Source organism: Bison bison, unplaced genomic scaffold, assembly GCF_000754665.1.
Source record: "Bison bison bison isolate TAMUID 2011002044 unplaced genomic scaffold, Bison_UMD1.0 scf7180017864506, whole genome shotgun sequence".
In the NCBI taxonomy this organism is placed as follows: domain Eukaryota; kingdom Metazoa; phylum Chordata; class Mammalia; order Artiodactyla; family Bovidae; genus Bison; species Bison bison.
In genome coordinates this window covers 633613-647637 of record NW_011495063.1, presented here as the reverse complement: position 1 = coordinate 647637, position 14025 = coordinate 633613, and the positions used below count along the sequence as shown (strand labels likewise).

The 14025-nt window shown below is 40.2% G+C and overlaps 1 pseudogene; it reads left to right on the top strand.

Annotated features, from left to right (window-relative positions):
- The first annotated feature begins 565 nt into the window (after nucleotides 1–565).
- LOC104980743 lies at nucleotides 566–10938 on the top strand (annotated as a pseudogene).
- Nucleotides 10939–14025: the final 3087 nt, after the last annotated feature.

Here is a 14025-nt window from a genome sequence, read left to right as displayed (position 1 = left end):
AAAAAAAAAAAGCAAGACGCCTATATAGAGATAATGAGAAAGTCCCCATGCATGTACTTGGAATGATACATGCTCAGAAAGACCAGAAAATAATTTAAATTTTCTTCTGAGCCTGATCCTCTGCATGGAGATTGCCTACAACAATCTAAACTACAAAAAATGAGGAGGGAGTTCTAGATGGCAGGTTGGTAGGATGCTAAGCTCACCCTTCCTTAAGAACACAACATATTACCACTACATATAGAGAAACTCTTGCTGACATCCACTTGGGCAAGAGCAGAACAGCTGTTCTACAACCAAGATTATAAAGAATGATCTGTATGGAGTCTGCCAGGAAGGGGAGAGAAATGATATGGATGGGACCTATACTTCTCACCTGGATAGAGAAGAGGAAGGGGACATCACAAGCTGCAAAATACCCCGGGAGGAGCAAGGATTTGGGGCCAGAGTTTAGGCACATCAGTCATGGGGTTTAACAACAGGAAATAAGCCCCCTTTCTGGCTTGAAAACCAGTGGAGATTTACCTGAGTACTGCAAGTAACTGAGACCTTGCTCTTGAAGAGCATGTGCCAGACCTGCTCACGGAGGCAGCAGATTGAAAACTGCCTGCGACTCCATCCAGCTGGCAATTACCACCCCAGCATCCCCTCTTCCCCAGCCCTAACTGAGCTCCTGCCCCAGCCTCTCATGCTCCTGTGGTTGCTGCCCACTAAAGGGGAGGATACCATCGCTAACAAAAGTGTGCACACTTGGAGGGATGGTAGCTGACTTGGACACTGAGCCTGCAACTGAGCCATTGTCAACTCATATATCTCTGCAGTCACTCCAGGAGGAGTGAAGTTACGTCCAGGGAAGAGAACACTATCACCAAAGTGCACATCCTTTTCCATATTGGGAGAGGGCAGGGTCAGCTCTGTGCTGTGGCACCAACTCCTCCACCATGACTCAGTCACTAATCAAGGCAAGCACAAAGGAGGAAAAAGTGGGGGGGCGAGTCACTAACAAGTCACTACTCAAGGTGAGCACACTGGGGGAAAAATGGGGGGAAAAGTCACTAACAAGTCACTACTCAAGGTGAGCACACTGGGGGAAAAGTGGGGAAAAAGTCATGAAGATGTCATTACCCAAGGCATGCACACTGGGGAAAAAGTGGGGAAAAGTCACTAACAAGTCACTAACCACACTGGGGAAAAGAGTTGCTAACCAAGGTATGCACACTGGGGAAAAACCAACACAGAAATATAGCCCCAAGCTCTCAGGCCTTGGTTCTGTCCCAAAATACTGACTGCCATCAAATGTAGGAGAAACCCAGTTTCTCAAGGCTCTTGCACCACCTCCTTAGGCTACAGTTCTGGACCTCACAGGGTAGTGACAGCCATTGAAAACTGGAGAAGCCGTTGCTCACCCCGGCTCTGGCTCTTGTCCCACCAACTCCATCCTACATCCCACCAATGGAGTGGCTGACCTCATACTCCAGGAGAAGACACAGTCCATGCTCACTTCAGATCCAGTTCTCCCAGCAAAGCCATTGGACATTCACAGACTTCATAGGGACATTCCCACACAAGAAACCACCTTCAAGCTTGGGATAGGTAATTGCTTTACCTAATGTCATAGAGACAGAGAAAATTAAGCAAAATGAGATGTTAGAAGACTTTGTTTCAAACAAAAGAACAACAGCAAAAACCTCATTAAATCTCTAACAGAAAGGAAACAAATAGTTTACCTGATAGAGTTCAAAGCAATCATAACGAGGTATCTAACTAAAGTGTAGAAAGGAATAGATGAACACCATGGAAACTTTAATAAGGAACTATAAAATATATTTTAAAATCTTAACTGAAGTATATAATAACTGAAATGAAAAATACACTGGAGGAGAATTAGCAGTAGATTAGTGATAAAGGATAATGCCTAAGTGGATATGAAAGAGAGAATAATTGAAATAGCCCAGTTAAAACAATAAAAAAATGCAAATAAAATTTAAAAATATGAGTAGCTTAAGGGAGCTCTGTGACACATCAAGTTGACTAACATTTGTGTTCTAGTGGACCCAGCAGCAGAAGAGAACAAGAAAGTGTTAAAAAAAAAAAAAAGATATTTAATGAAATTATGGCTGAAAAATTCTCAACCTGAAGAAGGAAAGAGATATCCAGGTTTAAGAAACACAGAGGGTCCCAAATAAGATGAACCCAAAGAGAACCAAACCAATACATATCATATTTAAAATGGCAAAATTTAAGATCACAGTAGAATATTAAAGGTAGCAATAGAAAAATAAGGAATTTCATATGAGGGAATCCACATAAACCTATTATAAGCTGATTATTCTGAAGAAACTTTGCAGGCCAGAGGAAGTAGCATAATATATTTAAAGTGCTGAAAGTAAAAAGCTATAGCCTAAGATACTCTTCCAAGCAAAGCTATCATTCAGCATTGAAGAAGAAATAAAAACATCTCCAACAAGCAAAACCTAGAAGCTTTCATAAGTATTAAGCCAACCATATAAGAAATGTTAAAATGTCTTCTTTATTGAAAAAGAAAAGACTGAAAGAACATTAGGAAATATAGGAAGAGAAAATTCCACTGGTAAAGGCAAATATATGGAAAATGCTGTTGACAAACCACTTAAATAAGCTAGTAGAATGGTTAAAAATGAAAAATGTGAGATTATGCCAAGAAATCAAAGCAACCAAAGTGGCCATCAAGAAATGAGTTTATAAAAAAGATGTGGTATATGTGCACAATGTGCTGTGCTGTGCTTATTTGCTCAGTCATGTTCGACTCTTTGAGACCCATGGACTATAGCCCGCCAAGCTCCTCTGTCCATGGGGATTCTCCTGGCTAGAATACTAGAGTGGGTTGCCATGACCTCCTCCAGGGGATCTTCCTAACCCAGGGATCAAACCCGGGTCTCCCACATTGTAGGTGGATTCTTTACCATCTGAGCCACCAGGGAAGCCCAAGAATACTGGAATGGGTAGACTATCCCTTCTCCAGGGAATCTTCCCAGCCCAGAAATTGGACCGGGGTCTCCTGCATTACAGGCAGATTCTTTACCAGCTGAGCTACAGAGAAATGTAAGTCAAAATAATAATGAGATTATCACCTCACACTTGTTAGAATGGCTATCATGAATACTAACACAAATAACAAAAATTGGCAAGGATATGGAGAAAAGAAAACCTGGGAACGCAAACGGGTGCAACCACTATGGAAAAAATTACAGAGGTTTTTCAAAAACTAACAATAAAACTTCTATATGATCCAACAATTGGTATATATCTGAAGAAAACAAAAACAATAATATGAAAAAATACATGAAACTAGTGTTCATAGCAGCATTATTTTTAATAGCATAGATGTGGCAGTCACCTAAGTGTCCATTAACAGATGAATTATACATATATACACATATACATTTAATGGCTGAGTTTTATATATGTCATGAAAAAGAATGAAATTCTGCTGTTTGCAATTATGTAGTTGACCATAAAGAATAGTATGTTCAGTGAAATAATGCAAAGATCAATTCTATATGTTATCAATTATATGTGAAATATAAAAAGAAAAAAAATGTATATTACAGAATAGAAACATTTTCACAGATAAAGAGACCAAAGTAGTGGTTACCAGTGAGGAAAGGAAAGGGAAATACAGGAGTAGGGGATTAAAAGATACAGGACAGTATGTATAAAATAAATAAACAACAAGGGTATATTATATAGATGGAGAATACAGTCAATATTTTCATAAAGATTTAAATGAAGTATAATCTATAAAAATATTGAATCTCTATATTGTACACCTGAAACTAACATGATATTGTAAATCAACTATATTTGAAGAAAAGCTCTTTCTTTGACTTCTGTTAACTTGATTATAATGTGCCTTGTGGTGGATTTCTTTGGGATCATCTTATTTGGGATGTCTTTGTTTCCTAGTTCTGAATGTCCAGTTGCTTGCACAGACTTGAGGATTTTTTCAGCCAGTTTTTCTTTGAGAAATCTTTTAGATCATCACTTGCATTTTCTCCTTCAGTGATCCACGGAATGCATATGTGGCCCATGTGATATTAGTACTTCCCATAAATCTTAGACTTTTGGTACAACTTTTCACTCTTTTTTCTTTTTGTTCCACTTACTAAATTATTTCAGATATCCTTTTTTCAAACTCTGTAACTCGTTCTTATATTTGTTTAGTCTGCTATTTTGACCTAGTGAATTTTTCAGTTCAATTATTGTGTTTTGGCTTCATGATTTCTGTTTGGTACTCTTCAAAGAATAAAATAGCCACTTTGTTCATGTGTTGTTCTTCAACTACCTTGACCATCTTTATGATTGTTAAAGAGATTCTCTGTCTGGTAAATCATGTATCTCCATTTCAGTAGGGCCACTTTTAGGATCACTTTCTTGGAAACGGTCTTTTTTTAAATGTAATTGCTCTTTTCTTCATGTTTCCTTGTCTTTGTGCATTCATGTCTGCATGTAGACAAAAATAGAAAACTACTTTAATTCTCATGAACTAGCCACAAAGAGAGATAAGAAAGACTTCCTCAGCGATCAACACAAAGAAATAGAGGAAAACAACAGAATGGGAAAGACTAGAGATCTCTTCAAGAAAATTAGAGATACCAAGGGAACATTTCATGCAAAGATGGGCACAATAAAGGACAGAAATGGTATGGACCTAATAGAGCAGAAGATATTAAGAAGAGGTCGCACAAGATCTTCCCAACCCAGATAATCACGGTGGTGTGATCACTGACCTAGAGCCAGACATCCTGGAATGTGAAGTCAAGTGGGCCTTAGAAAGCATCACTACGAACAAAGCTAGTGGAGGTGATGGAATTCCAGTTGAGCTGTTTCAAATCCTGAAAGATGATGCTGTTAAAGTGCTGCACTCAATGTGCCAGCAAATTAGGAAAACTCAGCAGTGGCCACAGGACTGGGAAAGGTCAGTTTTCATTCCAGTCCCAAAGAAAGGCAATGCCAAAGAATGCTCAAACTACCGCACAATTGCACTCATCTCACATGCTAGTAAAGTAATGCTCAAAATTCTCCAAGTCAGGCTTCAGCAATACATGAACCATGAACTTCCTGATGTTCAAGCTGGTTTTAGAAAAGGCAGAGGAACTAGAGATCAAATTGCCAACATCAGCTGGATCATCAAAAAAGCAAGAGAGTTCCAGAAAAACATCTATTTCTGCTTTATTGATTATGCGAAAGCCTTTGACTGTGTGGATCACAATAAAGTGTGGAAAATTCTTCAAGAGATGGGAATACCAGACCCCCTGACCTGCCTCTTGAGAAACCTGTATGCAGGTCAGGAAGCAACAGTTAGAACTGAACATGGAACAACGGACTGGTTTGAAATAGGAAAAGGAGTACGTCAAAGCTGTATATTGTCACCCTGATTATTTACTTATATGCAAAGTACATCATGAGAAATGCTGGGCTGAAGAGGCACAAGCTGGAATCAGGATTGCCAGGAAAAATATCAATAACATGGTATGCATATGACACCACCCTTACGGCAGAAAGTGAAGAACTAAAGAACCTCTTGATGTAAGTGAAAGAGGAGAGTGAAAAAGTTGGCTTGAGGCTCAACATTCAGAAAACTAGGATCATGGCATCCGGTCCCATCACTTCATGGCAAATAGATGGGGAAACAGTGGAAACAGTGGCTGACTTTATTTTTGGGGCTCCAGAATCACTGCAGAAGGTGATTGCAGCCATGAAATTAAAAGACACTTCCTCCTTGAAAGGAAAGGTATGACCAACCTAGATAATATATTAAAAAGCAGAGACATTACTTTGTCAACAAAGGTCTGTCTAGTCAAGGCTATGGTTTTTCCATTAGTCATATATGGATGTGAGAGTTGGACTATAAAGAAAGCTGAGCGCTAAAAAATTGATGCTTTTGAACTGTGGTGTTGGAGAAGACTCTTGAGAGTCCCTTGGACTGCAAGGAGATCCAACCAGTCCATCCTAAAGGAGATCAGTCCTGGGTGTTCATCCGAAGGACTGATGATGAAGCTGAAATTCCAATACTTTGGCCACCTGATGTGAAGAGCAGACTCATTTGAAAAGACCCTGATGCTGGGAATATTGAGGGGAGGAGGAGAGGGGACAACAGAGGATGAGATGGTTGTATGGCATCACCGACTCAATGGACATGAGTTTGGGTAAACTCTGGTACTTGGTGATGGACAGGGAGGCCTGAAATGCTGCAATTCATGGAGTTGCAAAGAGTTGGACGTGACTGAGTGAGTAAACTGAACTAAAATGAGCATTATAAAGGAGCTGACCCTCTCAATAAACTTGGCTAGAGAAAGCAGACCTCTCAATCTTGTGATAGTATAACCCACTTATTTGTTTTTAGTAGCTCCAGGCCTCTGGAGAATGTCAGGATCCCATAGACCCTTAACACAGGAGATTAGTCATTTCCTCTGGCAGCTCAAATCAACTGGGTCATTGGTTGAACAGTGTACCTTTTCCTTTACCAAAGAGAAGGTTTAGGAAAACTATTTTCTACTACTAGCTATGTTAAGCCAATGTGGCTACAGTGAATTTTAGCTCAAACTTGAGAAGGCAATGGCAACCCACTCCAGTACTCTTGCCTGAAGAATCCCACGGATGGAGGAGCCTGGTAGGGTGCAGTCCATGGGGTCTCGAAGAGTTGGACACTACTGAGCAACTTCACTTTCACTTTTTACTTTCATGCATTGGAGAAGGAAATGGCAACCCACTCCAGTGTTCTTGCCTGGAGAATCCCAGGGATGGGGGAGCCTGGTGGGCTGCCGTCTCTGGGGTAGCACAGAGTCGGACACGACAGAAGTGACTTAGCAGCAGCAGCAGCAGCAGCTCAAACTGCTGTGTCTCTTCTCTCTCACCTCAGGCAGCTAAATTATGCCATATGCCATATCCCTTCAGCTTTCTCACATAGACTATACAGAGGCCAGTGTTCTGGATGGCCCCTAGAAAAGTTGGAGCTTTGGATATATTGTGCATCTCTTTCTCTCCCCAGGGAGAATCTATGAACTGGGGAATTTGGTCTCAATCATATGGTTTTGGATCACCATAGGCACACGGCAAGATGTACCCTGCATTTTCTTGACATGAATTGTGTCATGCTTGAAGTGTGTGCAGGAAACTTTTAACTAAGTTTTGGATTTTTTACAGAGGGAATCTGTACATAAATTGTTTGAATCGGTGTGTTCATGCAGGGAAGGAGATTGTAGGGCTTGCTCTTCTGCTGTCTTGCTAATGGGAAATGGTCATTAATTTTGGCTGTTCCTTGGAGGATGAACAATCCCTACAGCAAAGGGAAAACTTGAGTAAAGTATTGAGTCTATAAGAAACTAAAGACAGATTATATATACAATCCCCTTAGTTCCCTATTACACATAGAAACTGTTCCCTGGGGAATAGATGGAACAAGTTGCCATATCTATATTGGAGTACATTGTATCATCACATTCACATTAAATCCTCTGTGACTTCAATAACCTCAGATATTCAGATGACACCACATTTATGGCATAAAGAGAAGAAGAACTAAAGAGCCTGTTGATGAAAGTGAAAATTGAGAGTGAAAATGTTGGCTTAAAGCTCAACATTCAGAAAACTAAGATCATGCATCTGGTCCCATCACTTCATGGCAAATAGATGGGGAAACAATGGAAACAGTGACAGACTTTATTTTGGGGGACTCCAAAATCACTGCAGATGGTGACTGCAGTCATAAAATCAAAAGACGCTTGCTTCTGAGAGGAAAAGCTATGACCAAACTAGACAGCATATTGAAAAGCAAAGACAATACTTTGCGAACAGAGGTCCATCTAGTCAAATCTATGGTTTTTCCTGTAGTCATGTGTGGACATGAGAGCTGGACTCTAAAGAAAGCTGAGTGCCAAAGAATTGATGCTTTTGAACTGCGGTGTTGGAGAAGACTCTTGAGAGTCCCTTGGACTGCAAGAAGATCCAACCAGTCCATCCTAAAGGAAATCAGTCCTGAATATTCATTGGAAGGACTGATGCTGAAGCTGAAACTCCAATACTTTGGCCACCTGATGTGAAGAGCTGACTCATTGGCAAAGACTGTGATGCTGGGAAGGATTGAAGATGGGAGGAGAAGGGGACAACAGAGGTTGAGCTGGTTGGATGGCATCACCAATTTGTTGGATGTAAGTTTGAGTAAGCTCTGGGAGTTGGTGATGGACAGGGAAGCCTGGCGTGCTGTTGTCCATGGGGTCACAAGGAGTCAGACACAACTGAATGACTGAACTGAACTGAACTGACTTCCTATGTGGCCAAAGTGATAATAATAGTGACCATTTATTTATTTTTTGCTGCTTGATAGGACTGAAAATCATAATCAAAATTATGATCTCTAATTATGAAAGAATTCTAAGGCACATAAAAAATTAGTCACAGATGGCATTTTCTTTGAATCAATGAACCAAATCCTCAGAATCTGAAATTGCCCTTCCAGGACCATTGAATAAAAACAAAAAGAAAGCCCTGGGATATTCTGCCTTAAGAGGGTAAGTTTCTGAATTCCATTTATATTTGTGTTTTCCTTGTTTGAGATGGAGACTGAAAACCTAAGATATGACAGTTCAGTTCTTATTTGTGCAGTCCAGAGATTCAACTGAATCTTGCAGAGAAATCTTCTTGAGGGAAGAGCAGGGAACGTTTAGAATCATTTACAGACACAAGAGATGCAGTTTCTTAGTAAGTTCCCTCTACGTGGATGAAACTCTCTTTCTTCTACTTTTAAGCCTTTACTCTGATATATGGAAGGACTGAGGTTGAAGCTGAAACTTCAATACTTTGGACAATACATTTGGACATATGATGAGAAGAACTGACTTATTGGAAAAGACCCTGATGCTGGGGAAGATTGAAGGTGGGAGTAGAAGGGGAGGACAGAGGATGAGTTGGCTGGATGGCATCACCAACTCGATGGGCATGAGTTTGAGTAAATTCCGGGAGTTGGTGATGGACAGGGAAGCCTGGCGTGCTGCAGTCCATGAGGTCACAAAGAGTCAGACATGACTGACAGACTGAACTGATATGGAATAGCTTAAGCTCTCCTAGACTTTAGTTCCTCTTGCCTTTTTTAAAAAAATTAATTGGAAGCAATATTCTTAATTCCTACCCTGTATAGTCTCATGTACACTAGAGGCAAAAACCAGGCTTTTGGGGTTGCTGCCAAAAGAAGAGGAGAGGTGAGGAGAGGGTCCAAGTGAATGAAATAATGGTGAGATGAGAGAAGGGAAACGTGTCCTGGTTCACACTTGTTTTCCTTTGTTGTTCAGTTTCTCAGTCGTTTTTGACTCTTTGCAGCTCTATGGACAGTAGCCTGCCAAACTCTTCTGTCCATAGGATTTTCCACAGGCAAGAATACTGGAGTGGGTCACCATTCCCTTCTCCAAGGGATCTTCCCAACCCATGGATCAAACCTGCCTCTCCTGTGTCTCTTGCATTGCAGGCGGATTCTTTTCCCCTGAGTCACCATTATCTTTTTGTATAAAAGGCTAAAATTTGATGCTTTTTGCTACTTAGTTTGTAAAGCGTTTATAAGGGAAATTTATGCCACTCATTTCCATAGTAATGGTAAGTAAATTCTATGGGTTCCATTTGGGCCATCCCAGAGCATACATCACTTTATGTGAGGAGATGTGAGAAATACTCTTTTTTCTCTATGTAAGCCTTCTCCCCTGTTTTCGCAGATCCCTTTAGAGAAGAATGGCTCCAGGGAATGACTTTCATGATTCAGTTCATTTTAGTGGGATTAACAGACCAATCCGTTCTTCAGCTCCCCCTGTTTTTCCTGTTCCTGGTAATGTATATGGCACCCCACTCCAGTACTCTTGCCTGGAAAATCCCATGGACAGAAGAGCCTGTTAGGCTGCAGTCCATGGGGTTGCTAAGAGTCGGACACGACTGACCGACTTCACTTTCACTTTTCACTTTCATGCATTGGAGAAGGAAATGGGAACCCACTCCAGTGTTCTTGCCTGGAGAATCCCAGGGATGGGGAAGCCTGGTGGGCTGCCGTCTATGGGGTCTCACAGAGTCGGACATGACTGAAGTGACTTAGCATAGCATATATGGTCACTGTGATGGGAAATTTGAGCTTGATCATCCTAATTGGGCTGAGTTCACATCTGCACGTCCCTATGCTCTTTTTCCTCTTTAATTTGTCCTTCATAGGTCTCTGTTATTATTCTGTTTTTACACCTAAAATGCTGATCAACATCATATCAAAGAAGATTATCTCCTATATGGGATGCATGGCCCAGCTTTATTTCTTCACTTTTTGGTATTTCTGAATGCTATGTGCTGACATCAATGGCCTATGATGACCATGTGGCCACCTGTAACCTACTGTTGTAAACATTGCCATGTCCCCTAAAGTGTGTTCCAGCCTTATGCTTGGTTCCTACTTGATGGCATTTTCTGGTGCCATGGTTCACACTGGATACGTGCTGAGTCTGACCTTCTGTGATGCAAACACTATCAACGATTATTTGTATGACACCTGCCCTCTGCTCCATCTCTCCTGCACAAGTACCTGCATCCTTGAGCTGGAAATTGTCATCGTGTCAGGAATCAATATCATTGTGTGCAGTCTCACCATCCTGTTTCTTATGGCCTCATTCTCTCCAATATCCCTCACATCAAGTCCACAGAAGGCAGGTCTAAAGCCTTCAGCACCCGCAGTTCCCACATCTTTGCTGTTTCTTTGTTCTTTGGATCAAGTGCATTTGTGTACTCAAACCATCTTCTATGCCCATGAATAAGGGAAAAGTCTCTTCTGTCTTTTACACCAGTGTGGTTCCCATGGTGAACCCCTTAATTTACAGCTTAAGGAACAAAGATGTTAAACTTTCTCTGAGAGAAACCCTGAGGATGGTGAAACTTTGATCAGAAACATTATCTGTTTGTGCATGTAGTTATAGGACAAAGAGATTCTGTGTGTTTATTTAAATATTTACAGTTAGAATCTTATTTCTCTCTTTTTTAGAAAACATGAATTAAAGAATATTTGAGCTTTCCCTCAATAATTTATTTCTGGTTTTTCTGTCTGTTGCTTCTTTTCCCCTAATCATTTGCATGAGATCTGCTGCAGTTTTCCTTCTTACTAGTAATTTTAAATTAAAAATGTAGTATCTCTGTTATTTTTATTGTCATTTCACACTTTCAGTTTTTACTGAAAAGGAAAATGGTCCCCAAGTGATCAAATTTGAGACACCTCTGATATAATGACAGACCAATGATGAAAATCAGCTAGATAAGACTAAAGTAACATTGTTTCACTGGAGTTGTGTTTATCTGCCACCTGCTGTTAGGAGAAAATATTCTGTTTCTACACCCATCTTTCCATTTTCTGACCTGGAAGAGTATGTTTCCTTTAAATGTCAGAGATTTAGGTTTCCATAAAGGCTTTGACTGTAATTTATTTTGTATCTGGTAAGTATTTTACATAAAACTTCTTTGGGCTGGAGTGTACTCTTTACCTTTGTACAATGAACTCAGCAAATGACAGATAATCTAAATATATTTTTTTCATTGAAAGTAAAATGAAACTCTGAGTGGCTATAATGATTAAACGTCACAAGTTCACAAAGCAATCCCACTTCTGGGCATACACACCGAGGAAACCAGAATTAAAAGAGACATGTGTACCCCAATGTTCATCGCAGCACTGTTTATAATAGCCAGGACATGGAAGCAACCTAGATGTCCATCAGCAGATGAATGGATAAGAAAGCTGTGGTACATATACACAATGGAGTATTACTCAGCCATTAAAAAGAATACATTTGAATCAGTTCTAATGAGGTGGGTGAAACTGTAGCCTATTATACAGAGTGAAGTACGCCAGAAAGAAAAACACCAATACAGTATACTAATGCATATATATGGAATTTAGAAAGATGGTAACGACAACCCTGTATGCGAGACAGCAAAAGAGACACAGATGTATAGAACAGTCTTTTGGACTCTGTGGGAGAGGGAGAGGGTGGGATGATTTGGGAGAATGGCATTAAAACATGTATAATATCATATAAGAAACGAATCGCCAGTCCAGGTTCGATGCAGGATACAGGAAGCTTGGGGCTGGTGCACGGGGATGACCCAGAGGTATGGTATGGGGAAGGAGGTGGGAGGGGGGTTCAGGATGGGGAACACGTGTACACCCGTGGCAGATGCATGTTGATGTTTGGCAAAACCAATACAATATTGTAAAAATTAAAAAAAAAATTAATTAATTAATTAAAAAAAAAGAAAAAATCTAGACTAAATAGTTAGCCTTCTAATTTCAAGTCTGCTACTTGTGTAGTCTACTTACATCTACTTCATTCTATTCTATTTGTTTCAGTATGATCATTAATGAGAAGATATTTTTAACTTGAAGCTTAGCTGTTGTTTATTCCAGGGGATGTATGAATTTCTCTCATGGTGCATGCTGCTTTTTTGTTGTTTGTATATTTAGGCAAAGCGTTTCACAGTTTTCTTTGGGTGGAAAAGGAGGGTTTTTAGACTAGTATTTTGGTGAGATGGGGCTTCCCAGGTGGCGCTATGATGAGGAAACTGCCTGCCAATGTAGGAGACATAAGAGATGTGGGTTTGATCTCTGGGTCTGGATGATTCCCTGGAGGAGAGCACGGCACTCCCACTTCAGTGTTCTTACCTGGAGAATCCCATGGACAGAGGAGCCTGGAAGGCTACAGTCCATAGGGTCACAAAGTCAGACACAACTAAATGACTTAGCACTCACATTGATGAAATGATGGACTCAAATAGGAGGGCATTTTGTGTGTGTCTAAAATTAAGAAAATTGAATTTCAGGTGTTTGAATTTTTTTTTTTAAGAGAACAGGATGTGGTAAAGGAAGGAGTCCAGAATTACATCATGAAGACGGACCTCTACAAGACACATGGCCAGGAAATAAGAAGTCGCTGTGTGGGAAGTGGTCATAAGGCTTAGGAAACAGATTTTATTCTGATATTGTATTCTTGGATGCTGGACTGTATATGTATTTCACAGTATATAAACCTTTGATAAAGTTATAATGTACATGACTGTAAGGTAGTAGGGCATTGGAAATGATGGTGAAAAAGCTGTGGCCACATTTGGAACCAGGGAGAAAGAGGGCAGCTACAGGTGATAAAATAATTAAGAGCATTTGAAATTCAAGTTAGGAAGAAGGAATTTAGAGAGTAAATTGATGGATTTCAAAGCCCCTACCTATGACTCTGCTCTCCTTTCAATAAGGCCCTAGAAGTATTATTGAGCTCACAGTGTTTCTCTGAATAAGCTATCAGCTTAAGTTATTTGATTTTTGACAGTTTTTTTGTGGAGCTTCATGTGCTACTTCCATACAGATTTTAAATTACTCAACTTCAAAGTGCAACTGGCAGTATAATGACATCTTGAAAGAAGTACTTGGTGGATACACATATTTTTGCACTGTGTATACTAGAAAAGGTGTTGCATTTTTAATTTTTTAAAGGCAAAAATGCAACCTATAAAAGCCTCAGTATGACGTGTCAAGGGTTAATGTAAATATTTTCCATGGATGTCAGGCACGCACATATCCGGGAGAGGCTTCAACAAAGCTTATGGAACCTAAGGTCAGATAGTAGGACCTTTCCCCTCCAATATCCAGTGTCTGTGCTCTGATTACTGATTGTTGCTTCTGAACCAGATGTGCAGACACAGGGGCAGCAGCCACTGTTGGTGCATCTCCCAACTCTGGCTATAATCCCCTCCTGATCCAGCTGAAGTGACTTCCAGGGAATTTAAAGGCCTGTACCCTTTCCCTGCCCATCCTGTTTTTTTTCTTGGAGCCAGACATTAAAGACTAGGACTTTTGTAAAGTAAGAAGCATACTTCACTCTGTATAATAGGTTCCAGTTTCATCCATCTCATTAGAACTGATTCAAATGTATTCTTTTTAATGGCTGAGTAATACTCCATTGTGTATATGTACCACAGCTTTCTTAT